The following is a 21,890-nucleotide window of genomic DNA, read 5'->3' as shown; positions in this document are numbered from 1 at the left end:
TCGAAATCTTCTTAAGGGGATCCTCTTTATATAAAGGATCTTGACACTTAGCTTCAGAGCACCATATTGATTCATGTATTCCATTGCATAACAGACAGAAGTTTTTCCCTCCTGTGCCAAAAACGGCCTCTCAAAGTAGGTAGATCTAAATATGTAGCGACAAGCATCCTGACCTATACAAACCTAGCCACATAAGCTGACATTCAGAGCCATCCACATTCCTTGACACCAGAATCAGCTGAGGTCAATGCTTGCTGATGGTGTCTTTGATCCTTACTTTGTTTCTCCAACAATCAACCAACTTTCCTTGGAAACAAAAGGATGCTGAAAATGCACAATTAAAGTTCTGCTTTAAATCCACTCTTTAATTACCTATTACTAGGATTTCTGTCTTCCACTTGTCTCTAAAGCTTTTGTGCTGAACACAGATTCCTTTTTATAACCCTTGAACTTCTAGACTATGGGACTTGTACAATATATTGCATACCAATTGAGTTTAATTTAATTGTTCCCAGGACATTCATTACATTCTTCACCAAGCTTTATAATTTTCATTTTTTTCTGTGAATACTTCAGTTTGGCCTCAATTTGCAACAGTTACATTCTGGAGAAAGATCCAGTTTCATGAAAGCATTCCATAAATTTAAACAAGAAGAAAGGATAAAGAAAAGCAAAGGCTACCTTCTGCCCTACTTGCTGCAGCTCCTCCATCATATGTGCAATTGTTTACTACCTAATGCTCAACTGATACACTCACACTGATCAAAATACAAGACTATCAACCAATACTGTCAAAATATTGCATTCTACTAACTACTAAAAAGACAGTCATACTCCTTAGATAAACTCAACTACACAAATACCAGGTATTCATTAGCTTATTGCTTATAAAGAAGCATTTTTCTGTTGCTTAGTTGAATATCCCCTGAGTGTTGCTAGAAGAAAGCTTTTCTAATTCTAAGTTACTTGGAGATAATTACTTGGAGAATTCCAAGTTACTTGAAATATAATTGCTTACATTTCAAACAGAAAATTCCCAACAAGCACACGTATTTCAAACATCTATAGCTTGACCAGGAAGACAACAACTGACTTCTATTAAACACTAGAGGCCCAAAAGGAAGATAAATTTCACTCATGCAAGTCTCCAACATCTTAATTCACTTGTTATGTGTCATGGCTGAATTAGGTCCTGTAAACATATCAGAAATAACCATTGGTGTCAAACACAACTGTTCTAGAAAGTCTCTTTCTGTGAAGATATGGTTGCTTTCTGTATTTGATCACGGTAGTATAAACACTATTTCACAGGCAGTAAATAATTGGTTTAAAAAATGAAAGCTATATCTTAGGCAAAAAATAACAAACAAGTATATAGTCCAGAAAGAAACCAATCAGGCAATACCACACCACTGCAAATCTTCAGTCTTAACAAAGCTGTAACTAAGTTTAAAAAAAACAAAAACAAAACCCAAAAAAACTATGCAGTAGTGGTTTTGTCTGGGCCAGGATTTGGTAGCAGCGGCTACAGGGGTGGCTTCTTTAAACAAAGAGTAGTCAGAAGCTTCCCCTGTAGGTGACAGGATCAATGACAATCAATTCTAAGATGGACCTGCTCTGACCAAGGCCTGGCCAATGAGTGACTGAAGTAACGTCTCTGTGAATAACGTATTGGAGAAGGGGAAGAAGTTGCTGTGCAGTTGCTAAATGGCAGCAGCAGTAGAAGGGAGTGAGAATGTGAGAAAAACATCTCCACAGACACTAAGGTCAGTGGCGAAGGAGGCAGAAAAGGTGCCTAGGCACCTGTGAACTGTGGTGATGACCATGGTGAGGCAGCTGTACCCCTGCAGTCCATGGAAGTTGTCAAGGGAGCAGAGATATACTCACAGCCTGTGGAGGACCCCATACCAGACCAGGTGGATGCCTAAAGAAGGCCATGACTCTATGTGAAGCCCACACTGGAGCAAATTCCTGGGAGTCCTTGGGGATAGAAGAGCCCATGCCAGAGCAGGTTTGCTGTCAGGACTTGTGATTCTGTGAGGAATTCAGGCTGGAGCAACGTCTTCCTGAAGATCTGTTCTCCTTGTGGATGACCCACATTGGGTTAGGGTGTGAAGATCTGCCAACATAGGAAGGACCCACATTGGAGAAGTTCGTGGAGGACTGTCTCCCATGGGAGAGACCCCACACTGTAGCAGTGGGAAGCGTGAGGCCTCCCCCTGAAATAAAGCAGCAGCAAAGTACATCTGTAATGAACTGACCATAACCTGCACCATTGGGGTAGGAGGAGGGGGTAGAAAAATGTGTTTTAAGGTTTGGTTTTAGTTCCCCTCCCTGCTGTGTATTGATTGTTCATTAATAAACCAAACCATTCCTCCCCAAGTTGAGTCTGTTTTGACTGTGACAGTAATTGCTGAGTGATCTCTCTGTCCTTACCTCCATACAGGAACCTCTTGTTATATATTTCTCCCTCCCCTGTCCAGTTTAAGAGGGGGAGGAATAGAACAACTTAGTGGGCATCTGGCAACCAGCCCGGGCTAAACCACAACACATGCTTTTTGCATTTTTCTGTTTACGCTTTTATTTTCTGTCTTCATGCTACATTTTTTCTCTTTGTTTTTAAGGAATGTCTTGTAAACAACTTTCAAACAGAATTTCATGTTTTACCTTCCCTTTCTACCTAAAGAACTGTTATCTGCAATCCCACCTTGCCTTTGTATCTTCTTCAGGGGCTAAAGTTGTACTTCATTCCTTACAACTCACATGACAGCTACAGAAAGCTGAGCTGTATGTGAGGAGATATACTTATTGGGTGGGTACCAAGACAGTACTGGTACCTGATAGCAGATGTTTAGCAGGTACTTGAAGTTTGTCTTTAGGGGATGACATTATAGCCTCAAGCATGATCAGGACTACATTGTGTAGGCAAGAATTGAGCAAGAATTTCTGTCCCTTCTAAGAATAGTTGTCCCTTCTAAAAAGTCCCAGACAAAAGAAATCAAAACAAACAACATTTAGGTACACTTATTTCTACAAATTTACATGGCATGACCCAAGGCCACAATTCACAATGGTATGCTCATAAAAATTTGCATGCTGTCACAGGATACGTGGGTCTCATCACTAGATATCATATTTTAAAGTACAAAAATGTGATGCAAGTGATGACAAGAAATTCTAACTAGGGAAATGCACAAATGGTTTAGGGCTCTCTACAGTTGCAAATCACCTCTGACCCAAGATTATGAAGTTTTATGTATGCCAGAAACAGAGATGCCATGACAAATTTTGCTTTTGCTTTAATATCCATGCACATCAATTTATGTCCTATCCCCAATACAAACCCCTTGTCAGGCACATGATGAGATAAAAACAACAATCTAAGCAGATCTGACAAAAGGTTGGCCAAAAAATTTGAAATTATGCAGATGACTACCTGAAATACGGATTTATATCTGCTACCGTTAATGCTGAAGCTTGTCCTCTGTGTACTTTTTGGCTTGAATAGGTAGTGACAGTATGAAGTCATCATGATTAGCAAAACATTTCAAAACTAAGCCCCTAGAACATGAAGACAAATCTCTGCAATATCTTCAGCACAGGTTTCAAGTCATGCAATACTCAATACACTACTAAACTAACTTTAAAAAAAACACTGAACAATGATAAACCTTCAGAAGTCTCTTTTAAGGTTTCTTGCTTAATAGCAAAAAAAAAACAAAGCCACATGCCATTGGTGAAGCACTCAAGTCTTCTAGCTGCAGTATGAAATGGCTGATATAATTCATAGAAAACAATATGGCATTCTTTTGTCAGCAAATACTGCTTGAAGATGCTTAGAAAACAGATAAACATTTGAAGAAATGATAATTAGAACAAATTGTGAAGTGTGGGAGGTTTGGTATACTGTTGGTTGGAAAATACAAACATTTCTAACGTGTACACTAGTTTGTTTCAACTGTGAAACACACTGGGAAATAGTTTTTTGAGAGTTAGTACAGAAAAGATGTACCAGAGAAGACTCAACATATTCTCAAAATTAAATTTCTACAACAGAAACAACACTGCTATGGGAAAACTCTGCAAGTGTAAACACTGATGAAGTGGCTGCTTTGTCTTTTTTAAAAAAAAAAAAAAACTGTGTCAATGTTACAGATAGAACCACATGTGAAATTCTGTCACTGCATCATAGAATCACAGAATGGTAGGGGTTGGAAGGGACCTCTAGAGGTCACCTAGTCCAATCACCTGCTAAAGGAGGTTCACCTCCATCAGGTCACACAGGAATGTGTCCAGGAGGGTTTGAAAAACTCCAGAAAAGGAAACTCCACAGCCCCCTGGGTAGCCTGTTCCAGGGCGCTCTCACCCTCACAGTGAAGAAGAAGTTTCTCTTCCTGTTAAGTGGAACGTCCTCTGTTCCAACTTGTGCCCATTACCCCTTGCCCTGTTACTGGACAAAAAAAAAAAAAAAAAAAAAGGCTTGCCTCATCAAGACCCGCCTGGACATGTTCCTATGTGACCTGATCTAGGTTGACCTGCTCCTGCAGGGGGGATGGACTAGATGATCTCTAAAGGTCCCTTCCAACCCTACCATTGTATTATTCTATGATCATTCATAGGCAAACTATTGCAACAAAGTTGGAGCCACAAGTTCACAAAGTCCAACAGAACATCATTTACATGGTTAATTTCATAAAAACAAACTTCAATTTAACTCTGAAAATGAATGTTAATAACATTTATTTTTCCCCAGCACAGGTATTCACAGTCATTACTCAGTTGCTTTCATAGGCTGGCATTACAGCGTTTCAGTAGTGGTCTGCTTTGTTACTCAGGGCGTATCTACCCGTATAACCTCTTGCAGGCTTTGTTTATCTGTGTTAAATCATCTTCACCCACCACTGCATAAGCAGTTTGCCTTAACCATACACTTGTACAATCAAGGTATATTTTTGGCTCATTTCTTTACCAGTAAAGCCCTTCCACTGTTGCCGTGCTCTCACAAAGCCAGAAATGGTTCTGACAGGAAACCATAAAGAATATCTTTTCTGCCCAGGTCCTCCCAACATTTTAATGCTTTGTCTTGTGGGATTCCTTGTGGGACTGAAGAATCCCACAAGACAACTGTGAAACTGAAATCTCATTATTTCTTATTTCTTATATCTTTCTTTATGTTAAGACAGAATGGATTAAAACTTGGCTAGCACCTTGATCATCACAGCAATTAATATAAAAAGGCTGTCAAAAGCCTTTGCTTTCAAGAACTATGCAACAAGTAAACAACTAGAATTTTAAGAGTACTGTTCAAGGAGAAGTAAGCTGAGAACATACAGTACTTCCCTAAATCTTCTCATGGAGCAAGTTCACTCATGAAATATTTGCATTAGAGCTCAGGTAACCATCAGCTCTTGGGATGGATAGGCCTGTTCTACAAACTATGCAGTAGCAAAGAAAATTGTTAGGATAGCAAAAGTGATACTTCCATCTTCTCCCTCAAAAATATTACAAAGAAATTTGCATGGTTGGGCTTTTATGTGCCAAAAGGTGGTCATCTACTAAACAAAACTGCTCTTTTCCTCATGATCATCAAGCTTCAGGCAATTTTTTCACATGGTTCTAGAAGGCTTTGTGCTCGTGTTGGATGGTTTGCTTTGACTTCTCAAGACTAGACCATTTTCTTTCAGGAACAGATACACAACAGTGGCTAAGCATCTCCTTGTAAAAGGTAAGCATCTGCATCTTCTGGAATGAGGTAGCCATTTTGAACAGAAAAACAGGTAGTGTACAGAACGAGCAGAGAAAAACTGAAGTCCTCTAGTTACCCACAGCTATTGGATGCAGGTAGCACTACCAACAGACTATCTTCGTGCTCCTGGGAAAAGTTTTACTAGCCTTGCCTTTGCTTTCTTAGCTCTCTAAGGACAGAGACAGGACAAAACATTCCTCACCCATACAACACCTACAAACTCACTTGAACTGACTATACATATTCACATCCCATACCTACAAAGGCCTCAGACAAGGTCCATTTGATCCACTGCAACTCCACTTGTCTCCATGTCTGAGTTAGTTCTGTACTTAATCCACAGACTAGTCTGTCCAATCTCACCAGGCAAAGTTTATTTAACTATCTTTTCTTCACGTTTCAGTTTTCTGTACATCAGCTATGCTTCTCTTCTCCTCAGCTGATTTTAAGTCTGGTTAGTATCACAGTGCAGTTAAACAGGCAATCCATCTATAATCAGAATGATTTGGACCATTCAACTGCAAACACAGACACTGATTTTTTTTTTTTTTAATTAAAAACCAAGTATTTTTCAGGGTTGGTACATACTACAAAATCTTACATTCTCACTTGGAGTCTGTACATCCTCAGCTACCACACATAACATTTCCAAAGAGTATTTTAAACATCAAAACAGAGTGCTCTAATGTTCCATATCCTTTGATTTTTTAAACTGAAGTTGGACATTTGTCTCTTGCTCCCTCTAATAGTGCTTCTAGTGATAATCTGACCCAGAAGACAGGCTGCTGGTTCCTTCTGCTTGATCCTGCATGCTTTCTGTGCAGCAGTGGCTCCGACTTGATCCTTCTCCCTTATAGTTCATATATCTCCTTCCCAACTGCAGAGGTTTCCTTATACTGCAAGCAAAAATTAATCTAATAAAATCTTCTAGTAAAAAATGTAAAAAGTACAAGGAAAACTACAAATCTTGCAGACTACAGAGAACTGGCATTCAAGTTCAGCTTCATGATCTAATTTATTCATATATTCATTTGTAGCCCCATTGCTAAATTTTGACTCTGCCCTGGAATTTCAACATTCTTACTGGGTCTAAGCATCATGTGCTTCAGTCCTACAACATAACCAGATTCCAGTCACAATCCCTCCCACTAGATTACCATAGATCTTTTCTTCAACAGAGACTATAATTTATGTGAGACATTCATAACCTGCCTTTGCTGCTTTCTTTCTCTCTGCAAAGTGCCATCTTGCTGCTTCCTGCTACACAGCATTTTGCACATTTAAATAGAACAAAAGTAAATGGTACTTATCATAAATGCCTTTAAGACTAATTGTTTCCACTCATAAAAGTTGAAGCCAGATTTTTACTATCACTAACTTTCTGAAACTCTTTTATGCTCACATATTTATGTCATCTCTAGACAAACTTAAAATCTCACATTCCAGAAAAATCACAGCTTTTCCATTAGTATATACCACCCCTTTAAACAAACCACAGTATAGGCAAGACTTAAGATAGCTCAAACAGAGGATTATTTACTCTACTATAGACATCAACCCTCAAGAAAGGTAAGGGAGATCATTATATGAAAATAAACAAGAATATGTAGTAAGAAAAGCATTACAGACTCTGAAGGCCTTTTTAAGATGAAGACAATCCTATAATTTAAGAGGGTCTCACACCACTACACCAAACATTTCAGCAAAACACTAAGCACTCTGAAATGCTTTAGCAGCAAATCTCTCTACCACAACTGATAAATGTAAATTGTTATTCAACTGGAAAAACTAAACAGCTCATGTAGTACCACTGATTCTTTATCACATCAATTGTTATTTGCTGTGATTTAAAAGACTGAGAGTCTCCTGCTTATTCCTGGGTTATATGTGACTTTTTCATGGAAATAAGAAATCTTAACTTTACAAAAGCTGCCATATAGACACAAGGTCCATTTAAAATTCGCTTCAGTTCACACTTTCTTCCTGCTGCCCAAACACAGAAAGATGAGCTACCTACTGAGAATGCAAGGAAGGCAGTTTCAAGTGCCAGCCTAACCCATCTTGGCAGAAATTCAACTGGTTGCTGCCAAGTAAGGGGACTAAAAGTAAGAAGTCAGCACCACAGTACTGTAAAGATATTTTAAGACAAGACTCACTGTTGTATGGTCACCCTCACCTTTTCAAGTCAGTCAATGCATTTTCTAGCTCTGTGAAGATGCTTGGGTAAAAAGCTACTGGAGCTTTGAGAACTCAGGGGGTGGATCTCTGGGATGGAATCTCAGCTTGCAACTGGAAGTGGAAAACATCAAAATATTATCACAATTGTTTCAAGTACACAAGCTAATTCAAACTCAGTTCCAAGATAAGCATGTGTGTGCAGAACACACCCAGGGAAATGGCTCTCTGACATTACTGTGAAATGAGTTTCCAATAGCATTAGCAGGGACAGAAACCTAGCAAATTCACTGTACACAGTTACAAGTCTGGCACCAAAAACCACCACAGGCTCCTCACCACCTTCTCATCCCAAAACATGTCAGTCTTAGTCAGAGACTATGTCTTTACTGCACTCAGAGACAGAAAGTCACAACTCCCTCAACATTGATCAAATCAAAGATTTCAGGATCCTGTAGATAAACCTAGGATTTACGCATCTAAGTAGCTTGGGCTACCATCAAGGCAATCAGACATTCTCTTTGAAAGGAAGCAAATTGTTTAATTACAACAATAAAAATAGGGCATAAAACAGCTTAAGACACAACATAATGTCCGTTATCCTAAGTATCTCTTCCACAGAATTGCAAAAGTTTAGATTATTCTGCTTAACATAATCTCTGGAACTCGAGAGCCAGGTTACACTGAAAGACCCTCTGCTTTACCATTTATATCTTCCTTGCCTCCAAAAGTTCCTCAGTTCAATTCAACTTTTGCTCTTATAAAAAGGAGAACCACAGAAGCAAAAATCTGCCTTCCCCTTCAGGTACCAACAGATAGGAATACCTGAAATTATTATTTCCAGCTGTGTACCAGTAATATTTGTCACAACTGACGCATTAAAACCCAAAAGCAAAAAAACTCAAAACCTAATATGCAAAATACTGCTTACTAAGACAGCCTCTCCACATTTGGAATAACATACAACCATTTTGTTTGCTGTTCTCAATTTGCATCAGTATTCTATTGTCTGCAGAAACATGCATAAACAGACTTGCCAAACCTTTTAAAGACTCAAGAGCAGGGGGGGGAAAAAAAAAAAAAATCAAAAGCTGGATACAGTAGCCTGTAAACATTCACACTTCTTTCTTAATTACAGCCTGTGTGCAAAAGCAGCATCATGGTAAGAACTTCTTACCAAGAAACTCTGTATATTAAAAAAAAAAAAAAACAACTCAGGATGCCTACACATTTGGCAGATAGGACTAGGAGCTGAGAATTACTTCAAACAGTGGTTTTGGTTCTTTAACGCTAAGACTACAGACTGGAATGATGCTTCAGCAATTGGCATTGCTCACATTTCATGAACATAAAACACTGACACTCCAACAGCTACGTAACACTGCAAAGCCACAAGAAGGAATGGAGCTGGATGTCTATACTACTATCTATCTGAGGTGAGTAAACATGTATTAGCATTTTTGGAAGCTGCCTAGACCTTGCATTTGCACAGACTTAATAGACATTTACTATACAGGTTAGGATATAAAAATATCACAATCCAAGTATTAATGCTTCAGAATATCTTGCTGTGCAGAGTCAAAGCTTTGTAGAAACAATACCAAATAAGAGACGGTTTTCACAGCAAAAATTTTAAGTCATCATGCACTTCAAGCTATGTTGCAGCCAGATACTTGTTTCAAGCTCACTCTTTCCTCTCCAAAATAGAAGACTTGAATCTACTGTAGTGTTGTTTTGTACTAACCAGTTATAAATATAACTATAGCTGCATTTCCTAATGTAAGTAGAATTCAGTGATTAGATTAGCTGGCAAATGATAAGAGAAGTCTAAGAAAAAACATAAAACAAACCAACCTCAGAGTAAAACTACTTAATCCTCTGCAGTTTAAATGCAAGATCATCTTTTCCAACATCATCTACTCCAAACCAATGTCACATGCACAGCAAAAAAATCTCATGCCCTCTCAAGCACTACTACAGTGCAATGGCAACATTTCAAATCAACTTAAATTAGGCTGTACAACATTCCATTACATGATATCATGCAACAGATGTTACTCTAAGAACACACAGGACAATTATTCATGGTAAACTGCTACAATTTGAATGGTGAGATGAACGGGTATAAACTTTTATACTGAGTTTCAAAAGTTAAATATTGCCCAAGTTTGTCACAGTTAACCCAGACACTTAGACTGGCAACCAGAAACAAGAAAGATTTACCAAAAACAGATATACTAGATGAAAATTCCACTTAATCCTTTAGTTCTGCAGTGACCAGGGAGTTAAGTAAGGCATTATGAAGTTCACATGATATGTACTTCCCAGAGGTAAGACATTATTCCACCACCAACAAACCCTCAAGCTGTGTGGTAACCTTCTATCTTAAGGCATCATCTTGAAAATTTCATGTTTTGAAAATTTAAGCAGAAAAGTTAGTTCAGCCAACTTAATTCATAGTTAACTCAGTTAACAGCTGTACTGTTAAAATGGCTGACCATTATCTCAAACAGATATGAAAGCCTTTCATATACTACAACTTGTATGGTATTTATAACTAATACTGACAGCTTGCACTCAGAGTTGCAACATATAAGTAAGTGACATCTTACATAAGAAAAAGCAATACCAGAAATGTGTTGCTTGTTTGCTTTTTAATCATATGGTTATTTTTCAATAGTTATGGGTCTCTCTTTGATGATGCAAAACTCCTGACACCTTTAAATAACATACTTTAAAACTCAGAACCAGCTTTCTGGTCTTGCTATGGCTATAACTTGGCTCTAAAATACAGGTCTGCAAACTTTTAAAAGATTTCGAGAAAAGTGGGCAATTGTTTAGTCAACAAACATTCCCAAGATCCTTCTAACTAGACACTGCAGCAGCATTTTAACACACAAAAAGTGGAGATTATAAATAAATTAGTGGCTGGTCAGCAGAACAAAAGCACTATAGGTGAGCACAAAGACAGCAGTCGCCCCAGAGAGGTGATCACACACAGTGTCCAGGCAGTGCTGCTGTGTTGGGACCCTCTAGTCACCCAAAGGTAAGCCCTGCACCCCAGAGTCATCTCTTAGGATGGTATGGGAAAACAAGATGTGCCAGGACACGCAGGAGAACAACAGCCTTATAGCATAGACAGGCTCTCCGCAGGCACACAACGTCGCCTTGCACCAAGGAAGGTTTTACATTATGGCGGGTCATGGGGGTGAAGCCCGGCTGCACGGAGGCAGGTAGCCCAGAGCTACTGGTAGGCTCCTCGGCCGGCCCAGGGAATGGGAAAGCCGCGGGGCAGTGCGGCCCGCCCACTCGCCCAACCATCCTTGTCTGTGCAGGGCAGGGGCGGATGCGTCCTTCCTCCCCCTTCGAGGTGGCCTTAAGGGACCGGCCTGCGACCCGTTTCCTACCCGAGCCGTCCCAGGTCTGGAGAGAAGAGGCGAACATATACATAGACAAACAGATATCGATACAGGCATACACATAGGAGGCACGACCGTCCTTGGGAGGTCGTCGCTTCGCAACGTGTTGCGAAAGGGTTTTTACTCTATCGCTGTCGCCAGTAGTGCCCCACGGACAGCTCTGTCTTTCGGACAAACCCACTCCCCGACGCGACCGCGCGAAGCTCCTCTAGACAAGCTGCGAAGGGCCGGGAGGAGCCGGCCGCCCCAGCACCTCCCTCCCCTACCAATCCAATACAGCACAGGAGAAAACCCCAAAAGACCGCGGTTTCCCTCCCAGCCAGACTCCTGACGACGGGAAGGTGAACCGGAGCCGCTCTCACATTGCCAGACGGCAGAGCCCCTCCCGGACCGCGGCAGCCCCACTACGCGCACGGCACGGGGCCGGGCAACTGCCGTGCTCCCTGGAACCGGCAAGTTCTTGGGAGGCAGTGGTCGGCGCGGGTGAGGGGCTGTGCCGGACGAAGTACAGCTCCCGCCTCCCGCCGCGGGACCGGCGACCGGCAGCTGTCGTCAGCCTGGCTGCGGGCAATGCAGCGCCTACATGCGAAACCCAGCGGCAGCCGAGTCGCCGCGGGCACGGAGCGGCTCCGCGCTCCCGCCGCTCAGCCCTGTACCGAGTCTTCCCTCTCTCGGCGGCTCAGCACGGACCAGACACTCCATGCAACGTGCAACGGCGGGGCAAGACAAGGGGGTCCTCGCGGGCTCCTACCGGGAACGGCGTTATTGTAGCATTGCAAAGCGCCTAAGCCCCGCCGCTCGTTCGCTTCCTTCCTTCCCCCCCGCTCGCCTGCTGCCCGCTCCCGCCCGCTCTGCCGCCGCTGCGGACTCCAGGCGCAGACCCCCACTGGGGAGAGCAGGAAGCGCGTCATCACTCCGGGACCGCTCCACCGCCCTTCGCCCAGCACGGCCCGGCCCGCTCCGCCGCCTCTCGGCCCACGGCGCAGAAAGCTCGGGACGCCCACTCGCCGGGCCAGCCCGAGCGACCCGCGGCTCCCGCCCTACCAGCCCTCCGCTGCGCCCGGAGACCAGCGGGAGAGGAACCCCACCTCAGCTGGCTCACCGGGACGAGGGCTTAAGCCACCCCCTTTACCTGGGCGTGAGGGAGAGGCACCCCCGCCGGCCGCGGCCCTCACCGACGCCGCGAGGTAGCGTCGCTCCCGCTCAGCTCGTCCAGGACCGCGGTCACCGACTGGACGGCGTCAGCTCAGGGAACAGAAGGAAGCAGGCCGGCAGAACCCGGCATTTTTTTACCGCGACAAGGAAAATGAAGCTGCAGGGCACCGCGAGCCCCAGGGCGGGGGCTACCGCGCGGGCGGCCGCCGCTGGCGGCGCGAGGGCTGCCGTGGAGGCGCGAGGCGGCCGCCCAGCCCCTTAGGCAGCGCGCGCGTGCTCGCGGCCTCGCGCCGGTGCCGCGCGAGGCGGGCTCTCTGTCGCGACAGGACAATAGTCGTCCCACGGGCTTGCAGCAAAATGCCGAAGGTTTGCGCACGTGCTTGGAGCAAATCTCGGCTGACGCCCCATACCTACGCCCTGAGCCGGGGGCCTCGCCCCCGAGATTTCCTTGACACTGCCAGTGTCACCTAGGTATTGACACCTCCCGCCTGTCGACCAGAGGCTTCAAACAAAACTGTGGGCAGAGATGGTTTCCAAAGTAACTGTAGATGCAGTCAGTGTGCTTTGAAGGCATCCAAATGTAATCCTATGAAATCGCCCTTGGATTTTGTTGCATTAAGCATTTACATGTAGCACCAGCAAGAAAGGGTCTGCTGCAGCAGCAAAGGAAACGCAGACCTTTGCTTGCACAGCTCTTACAATTTTAACTGTTCACTGATGTCAGTATGAGACAAAAAACAGTTATGAAACCTCAAGTCCCTTATGTGAATTAGTTTTGTATATACTGAGGTCTCTATTACTAAAACTGTGACAGTTAAAGATCATGTGATTAAAATAATTGATCTAGCTGAAGTACAGCCATTAGTAAATGTTATTACTTGTAACTAGATTAAAGACCCACATGACAAGTGGTTTTGCCTTCATGAGTAGTTAGCCTTAAAGACACTGAATTCACACACTTCGACTCAGTCCAACAAGTATGCTTGTATCAACACACTTTTTGGTGAGCATCTTTAAGAGTCTGTAGTTGAAAAAAAACCAGCTTATTTTACATACCCACACTACAGAATTAAACGTATCAAAATGTTAACATCTGTAATAGTCACTCTGAGCTGTGCCAGCTTCACCAAAGGAAGAACTGTCTGCTCTTTTCTTGCCTACAAGAAGTGTCTGCAAAATGCAGACTACGTGGGGCTTGCTTTGGAACTTACAAATGCTTGACAAAATACCTGTTTTACAAATTAATTATTATTATCACATTTATTATTAGGGAGATACTATCACACCTGTTATGAAAAGAAGCAATAATTAAAGTATTTGTTGTGGTTTAGAGCTACTTTCACAGTTGTAAGTTTACCTGTGAATACCCATAACATTTTCTATAAAGAGCAGATTTTTTGTTTGGGTTTTTTTCATGCTATAATAATAAGCTCCCAACAATGTGGCTTTCCCTATTTGTCACACAATTTAAGCTCCCCTTTTACAAAATATGTAATGATCACTTCATTCTTTGTGCAGTATTAAACTATTTTCTGGCTGCAATACTGTTTTGAAAGAACATTTCTCTACTCCATTGCTATACTTCATTGCATTAGCTTTTTTTTGCATTATAATATTGACTTTTACACCTTTTCCTGGTTCTCTCATGTAATAACATGCAAGACCACAATTCCAGTCTCTTGTTTCTGTGTTATCCTGTTTCCTCTCAGAAAGGCCATTTAAAACTCGGTCCTTCAAAGAGCTTCTCAGAAGTCTCTTCATGATGATTCAATAAAAATATCTCCCAATCTCAAAGAACAAAATTTTACTATGATATGGAGTACAATGTTGAGACCAGGCTCCTCTCTGTGTCTTACTATTCTAAATATGTCCATGTGTCTGGACACATTCACTGTCTCCCTTGGTACCAGCTGCTGACTTGCTTTGGGGCACAAACCAGCCTCTTTTGTTTTTTCCTCTGTTTGCATCGCACCAAATACAAGGTGATCTGAGTACACACCTGAATTCTACAATAACAATCTATTATAATACAATATATTGTACAATAATAAATGAGGTATCCTGTCAATCTGTCCTTTGAGGACCCATCCTTCATTGTTTCAACAAGGAGAAATGTCCATATTTTTGCAGCAGTACAATGGATTTAAAGGTAAATATGCTTTGTCAGAGCAAGAACTACAACAATCTGATGTGCTTCTATGAAGAAAAATGGGACTGGCCCAAGAACAACAAGGACATTCTCCAGTAGTTTGCCATGTGGAACAGTAAGGTTGGGGACTTTTTTTCACCTAGGGAAAGAGATATTAAGCAATCCATCAAAACAAGCACAAAACACTGACCCAAACTATCCATAAATGTTTTCTTACTTGTTCATAGCCCTCTATTAATCCTTGTATTGAAATTATTACTCTGGTATTTTAAATAGCTTGTGAATGACAGCAATACTCACATATTTACAGATGTTTCAAGTGAACTAGAACTTAGTTGAGTGTATGTGCAGGGGCTTTCAATGAAATATACTATAAACACTTTTCTTGCCTGTCACTTCAAATACAGTTTAAAGCACTATCTCGCAATAGATCCATTAAAAAGCAGCATAAATCATACCCAAGCATGCAAAATATATTCTGTAGATGCGTATGTGTGTGACTAGGAAGATAAATCTGCCTTGAAAGATAAATTTAAGACACATAGTTATAAAGATGATATTCATAATGAGTACAACTTAGCCTTGATGAGTATCATTAGCCAAAAATCAGCACTGCTATTACTTTAGCATTAGCCAGCAGGAATATTCTAATGGTTCTGGATGTACTAATAGTCCTTAATTGCCTTGACCAACCTCACCTGGGATGTCCACCCTCTGCCCATAGCTCCAGGAACTCCATATAAGCTCAGCTCTGGGCCTGGAGCCCCTGTGTGGGCTAGGTTGTAGAATTCTTTCTTCAAGTGTGGTCTCTCCTGATTTAGACTCTGATATGCAGATTAAATTCCTTATGATTTTATGATCTGGCTTGGAACCTGCCATGTGCATGGACCTGCTGTGGAGACCACTAACTATGTCTGAGCCTGGTTACTTTTTTTAGATGTCATCCTGACCTATGGACTGATTTACTGGCTGTAGATTGGATCTCTTTTATTTCTGTGAATCTCTCTAGTGATCTGGGTTCTTGGTTGAACCTGTCTGCTATCCCAATATCTGTCTTATTACCTTTACTTGGATACTGTAGGGCGGCTTCTGCTTTGGTCGCTGAGTTATATGTTGCTCCCAATTTGCCATCCTGTAGCAGCCCTTGCTGCTCTCTGGCAGGTAAGGTAGAAGCTAACTTCTCAAAGTCTTACAGTACTTGTGTATTCTTTGTTGTTCCAATAACCTTACTATTGTCTGTGTTATCCTTGTAGAAGTAGGCTTAATTTTGCCACTCATTAAGTTAATGAACATGAAAGAAAAGGTCACTCCTTGCCTTGAAGGCCTTATTAATGAACTAGGTTATAAGGAACAGCAGATTGAATGAGACAAAGGGAGAGTGAGAGAGAATTTAGGGGCCAGCATCACCTACTCTGTTTCTAGGAATCAGCAGTCTAAACTATTGTCTGTTACTTTCAAGTGGTGTAATAAGACACAGTTTGGAAGAGATATTGTCCTGATTTAGGCCCATCAGGGAACAAAAGACCATGATTAGCCTCAAGTACCGAAGAGGCTGAGAATTGCCAAAGGGTAGGGAGAGCTTAATTGCCACTTAAGGTCCAGGACAAAACAGACCAGGCTACTGGGCCTGGGGAAGAAAACAGAAAATAACTTAATGCAACATCAACTAAAGCATAACCTTAAACCCCAAAACATAACCAAAATGAAACAACACAGAGTAATACAACAATGAAGAATCTGACCAGCCTTTTTAAGAACACCTTGTTGCCACACCTCCCCTCTTCCCGGCCTCAGAGTCCTGATCCCAGAGTCTTTACCTCCTCTCCCCCCCGAACGGCTCAGGGGGGCAGGGAGTGGCAGTTTCAGTAATTCTATTCCCGATAGTTTCTGCCCCGTTTGTCCTTCCTCAGGACAGGTGGGCTCTGTACCTATCCTCCCTGCACCTCTGCGGGGTAACTCTCACACACGGCAGCCCTGCACAGGCTGCTCTGACGTGCATTTATCCCAAAGGCTGCAGCTCCTCTGTGCCTCTCGTGTGGGGCTGCTCTGGGGCCCGCAGGCTCTCCAGCACGGCCTGCGCCATGGCCGCCTCCTCACACAGTCCCTCGCCCGGCTCACTCACACGGATCTGCTGGTAACTCTCAGTCCTGCCATTGCCCTCCATAAGTTGCAGGGGTACAGCCTGCATTCCCGCCACGGCTTGCAGTGGGGTCTCTGATCTATTGCTTCGCCTTCCTTCCTTCCTCCTTCTCTGGCTGAAGGATCCGTATGGTCACCTCCATCTTATACCACTTTCACACCTCCTGCCAGCACTTCAAATTCCCGTCCCCTAAATAGTGATGGCAGAGGCACCAGATTGGCCCAGCCGGGCCGGAGGTGGGTCTGAACCCAGGAGCTGAGGGAGAGTCGGCAAACTTTTTACCAGGTCTTCACTGCAACTCGCTCCCCCTGTTACTAAGCCAAAAGCTGCTCCTTGCTAAACCAGAAGAGATATGAAGAAGACAAACCAAATATCTTCAGAGATATGAGGTGCTATTCATAACAGTCTGAAAAAATCACTAAATGCTTTGAGATTCCTGTTTTATCCTCAGGAGCCTTTGAAAATGTGATGCAGTTTTCTATATTGGATTTTTTTACTTTAATTGTGAATCAAATTGGTCTTCTAGATAACTTTTGCTGTTCTGATACTGAGCTGGTTATTTTCTGGTTGGTGTTAGTACATGGGCTTTTTCTTTAATTGAGCTTCTCTCTACTGAGTTTATTGGTATTGGGTCATTTCTTCAGTTTTTTCCAGTCATTCTGGATTCTTAAGACTCTCCTCTACAAGTACTCACAGATATTTTAAACTGCAGAGGCTGAAGAATACTGGATTGAAGAATGAGCAAAGGGTGTCTTTTTGATGCTCTAGTGCCTGGTATTGTGGGCCCTTCATGAGCTTTATCAAGACTTTATCACATTGCTGAAACATTAGAGTTTTCACCTTCTGCTCAGCTTCTTGGCCAACATCCCAAGACTTCTCTGAGCTGAGAGGCAATGGCAGCAAAAGGCCCTTGTGGTATAAGTGCAAAAGGCTTAGAGGAAGGAGAGCGCTTCTGATTTTCTTCCCCATTATTCACCTGCACTTGTAGATGTAAGGTATCCACAAGTGGATGTAAGATGGTATATGCCACATCTCATCTCTTCTTCAGCGAAGTGAGGCAAAAGTGATATTTTGATTAACAATTTCACTGCTTGGGTTTTATAAACACAGTTACTGTTTTTTCATTTAGCCTACATCCACCTCTCTTATCAATTCTATGCCACTGTCCTATATAAAAAGCACCATATCACTGTGTTACTACAGCTGTCTTCTTATTTGGCATCAGCTTTTTCGTTCTTGTAATAATTTCAGTAATATTCTCCCTGGTCCCATTTAAAGTATAGAGATCCAATTCTGTAAGGAAATAAATTATTCTAAAAAGACACTGACATTGCTGAATTTTGCTTTTCAGATTTGCACAGTAGCTTCGAAAGATAATCTATTAGACAAAATCTTTTTGGACTGCTCCCCTTTAAAAATGGGTAACTGAAGGGATCATATCCCTCATCTTATACAAGCAGGTTTAACAGTGTTCAAGGTCATTCACAGAGTTATAGCAGTCTTATTGTGACCTTACCAATTTTTCCCAGCTTTGTTAATGTGGTAGTTTAGCCCTGCCAGATGTTCACCAAGTCTTTCTATCACTCCCTGTCCTAAACTGCACAGGAGAGGGAGAAATATAATAAGAGTTTCCTGAGTCGAGATAAGGACAGGGAGATCACTCAGCACTTAGTGTCATGGGCAAAACAGACTCAACTTGATGAGTCAAGTTTCATTAATAATCAATGGTTTGATTTATTAATGAACAATCAAAACACAGCAGGGAAAGGAGAACTAAAACTAAATCTTAAAATACCTCTCCCCAGCTCTCCTTCTTCCCGGGACTCTCCTTCCTTCCATCTCAGTGGCACAGAGGAGGGTGGCTGTGGTCAGTTCATCACAGATGGATTTTGCTGCTGCTTCTTCTCAGGGGCAGGCCTCCTCATAATTCCCACTGCTACAGTGTGGGGTCCATCACATGGGAGGCAGTCCTCCACAAACTTCTCCAATGAGTCCTTCCCATGGGCTACAGTTCTTTACAAACTGCTCCAGCATAGGTCCTTCCCATCAGGGCAGCTTCTCTCACACTGGGTCATCCACAGGGAGAACAGACCTTCAGGAAGAGATTGCTCCAGCATGGGACCCTTACAGGGTCACAAGTCCTGACAGTAGAACTACTCTGGCATGATCTCCTCTTTCCTCAAGGACTCCCAAGTCCTGCCAGGAATTTGCTCCAGTGTGGGCTTCCCATGGAGTCATGGCCTTCTTTAGGCATCCACCGTGTGGTGTCCTCCATGGGCTGTGAGTGGATCTCTGCTCCCCTGACAACCTCCATGGACTGCAGGGGTGCAGCTGCCTCACCATGGTCTTCATGGTTCACAGGGAAATCTCTCTTCCAGTGCCTGGGCACTTCCTCCCCGTCCTTCTCCACTGACCTTGATGTCTGCGGAGATGTTGTTCTCACATTCTCACTCCTGCTGCTGGCATTTAGCAACTGCACAGCAACAACTTTCTTATTCTCCAGTACGTTATTCACAGAGATGTTATCTCAATCACTAATTGGCCAGGCCTGGGTCAGCTACAGGGTCCATCTTAAAATTGACTGGCATTGGCCCTATCAGCCACAGGGGAAGCTTCCAGCAGCTCTTTGTTTAAAGAAGCCACCCCTGTAGTCCACTGCTACCAAGACCTGGCCTAAACAAAACCACTACTGTTAAGTTAAGTTGTGATGTAAATACAAGGCACTGACTAATGTCTGTCAGTGCAGGATCAGTTGATCTTATCAAATTCTTCTTTAGCTCTGTAGTTACATTTCAGTCTAAAATATATTTTCTCGGGGAAATAGTATTACCCCTGTGTGGTAGTTGTTAGAGCTGCAGGAAGTCAACCAGCCATATCTAAATGACAGATCAAGTTTATAGAGTTAAAATTTTTGATATGGAAAACTTAAGGCCAGAAGTGCAGAAAACAAAGGATGTCTTGGTACCTAATCTTAAAGGGAAGTCAAAGAGAAAGAAGGATAGGATTGTAATTCAGATCTGATTCCCAAGGAAAACATCAGTCTCAGTAAAGTTAATAGGACACAGAATTGGCAATGCGAGAGGTCAGGAAACTGAGAACAAGGGTAATATCCCTCTCAGTTATATTTCATATAGTACTCAGAGTGGAAGGGTCATAAATTGATCTCCTTGTCAATCACTCTGTCTCCTCTCAAACATGGTATTCGTATCATCAGAAATATTCTGACTCCCACACAGCAATGTCTTCTGTAATGCTGTCCCTAGGAAGACAACTCAAGTTGCTTTTTGATTACAAGTCCTCCGTGGCTTCTGACAAACATCTTTTAATCTTAATGTTTGTATCTAAACTACATTCTGGTCTATGAACACCTACAGGTTTTCAGAAGCACGGTAGTTAGAACCAGAAACTAAACACAAAGACTGTTGTCCACAAACCCACATGCATCTAGTGAAGCGATGGCTCTCAGTATGAACAGTAAGTCTTTGGGGTCCAGAGTATTCCTGTGTATAAAAAGACACACTTTTCCTGGTTGTTTTTTTGGAAGCATCTACTAAAATAACATTTATTTTTTAAGGAGTTTTTTTTTCTTGTCCATGTCCAAAACCAGAACATAAAGTTTGCACAAAGTATACATGAAAATATGGTACTACAGTTTCAAAAACAGGGTTTAGTCTTCCAAACTGCTTGGGTATTATACAGAGTGATCTAAATAATATATGACTTGTATATCATTACGTTGCACTTTTTGCTTTGTCTGAAATTCATATTTTGCAGTGATAATGGTGTTTTTTCAAGTGCCTGTATTAAGAATGTTGATAAAGCACTGGAACAATGCCAGGTATCTAGGCTCCCCAGATGTTGCAGTACATTAAGGTTATATCTGCAATAAAGAGTATTTTTTTCTATATTTCTTTAGCTATGATGATTCAGTGTTACAGAAAAATATTCACCTTTAAAAGGAGAGATGTTGTTAGCACCTTGTCTTCAAACAAATCACTTAGATAACATGCACTATAATGTACATAACTGTTTCCTTTCTCTTTTACAATCTCCTTCAATTACTGGCAACAGCTGTGCCTCATTTTTTTATATGGTTTTATTGTTCAGAATTACTGATTATTTGTTATGATTTATAACAGCTAAAGTCTTTGATGCTTTAAAACAATGAAACACAGACTTGGACATACTTTAACGAATTCAACAGATGTATTGTCTGAATCTGTGTGGTACTAAAGGAAAGTGCTAGAGTTGACACGGGATTATTTCCTGCTGGATGTTTGCCAAAGAAAAATTGGCAGCAGTCATACTATTTTTTCTTGTGAGTCTCCTGTAATATGTGTGTTTAATATAGCACCAACATCTGGGCCCACAGGGTAAACTTCATGTGTATGAACAGTATAACTCTTCAAAACCAATATTTATTTTCAAACTTTTCAGTCAAGAAAAAATATCCCAGAATGTCAGCCGTGTGCCGCTTAAGCACTACTTTAGGTTTGTGGAGCTGAAGTATTAGATAATCTTTGTTCCTCCTCATGCCTCACATTGAAGTACTGTGTTCTCTTTATGACTACACAAGGATTTCTATGGCACATCCCTAGGCTTCCACAGACAGCAAGCACTGCTGCAATTATTGATCTCCACTGGAGAGCCAAGGAATGACATCACAGGAAAACAAAACTGTGTCTTAGGATGATTACCTCTAAGGTAAGGCACGTGGTAGGGCAGAGCACAGGAAGACATCAGTCATCTTTGCTGATGGGAAGCTGCCCACATTCATTCTTCAGTTCACTTCTTCCTTGTCTGTTTCTGTTTCCCTCATACTTGTACCTTTGTTGATGCATAGCAACTGAGCATGAAGCTCAGAGTACAGGCAGGTGGGCTTTTGTGTTCTGCAAAGGCTTGTGATTCTATCTTTTTCCACAGTAAGAGGAAATCCCCACTGAGTACTTGCTTCTGCTTTACCAGGTTGCTGGCCTTGTAAAATAGCTTTTTTCATACCCTGTGATAATGTGGTTGGATTTCTTCCTAGATCTTTGGATTCCTGTTGTGTCTCTTTTTTTAGCATGTGAACCAAATCCTAAGGATGTCCTCAAGCAGGAGAAGTGG

General features: G+C 42.1%; 1 protein-coding gene across 4 annotated transcripts in view; it reads right to left on the bottom strand.

The window, feature by feature from the left end:
* TLN2 (talin 2) overlaps nt 1-12,712 on the bottom strand; it is a 201,924-nt gene extending 189,212 nt beyond the window's left edge. For 2 of the 4 annotated variants that reach the window (XM_061999193.1, XM_061999196.1), the window contains exon 1: nt 12,473-12,712. The gene's annotated coding sequence lies outside the window, so the exon portion shown is untranslated. Of the gene's footprint in view, nt 1-12,091; nt 12,156-12,472 lie in introns of those variants that run through there. The other 2 variants (XM_061999195.1, XM_061999194.1) reach the window with 2 other exon arrangements.
* Between the last annotated feature and the right edge of the window lie 9,178 nt (nt 12,713-21,890).

This window comes from Colius striatus, chromosome 7 (assembly GCF_028858725.1).
Source record: "Colius striatus isolate bColStr4 chromosome 7, bColStr4.1.hap1, whole genome shotgun sequence".
In the NCBI taxonomy this organism is placed as follows: Eukaryota; Metazoa; Chordata; class Aves; order Coliiformes; family Coliidae; genus Colius; species Colius striatus.
Note: the sequence above shows the minus strand (reverse complement) of the source record. Positions and strands in the feature narration are given on the sequence as shown.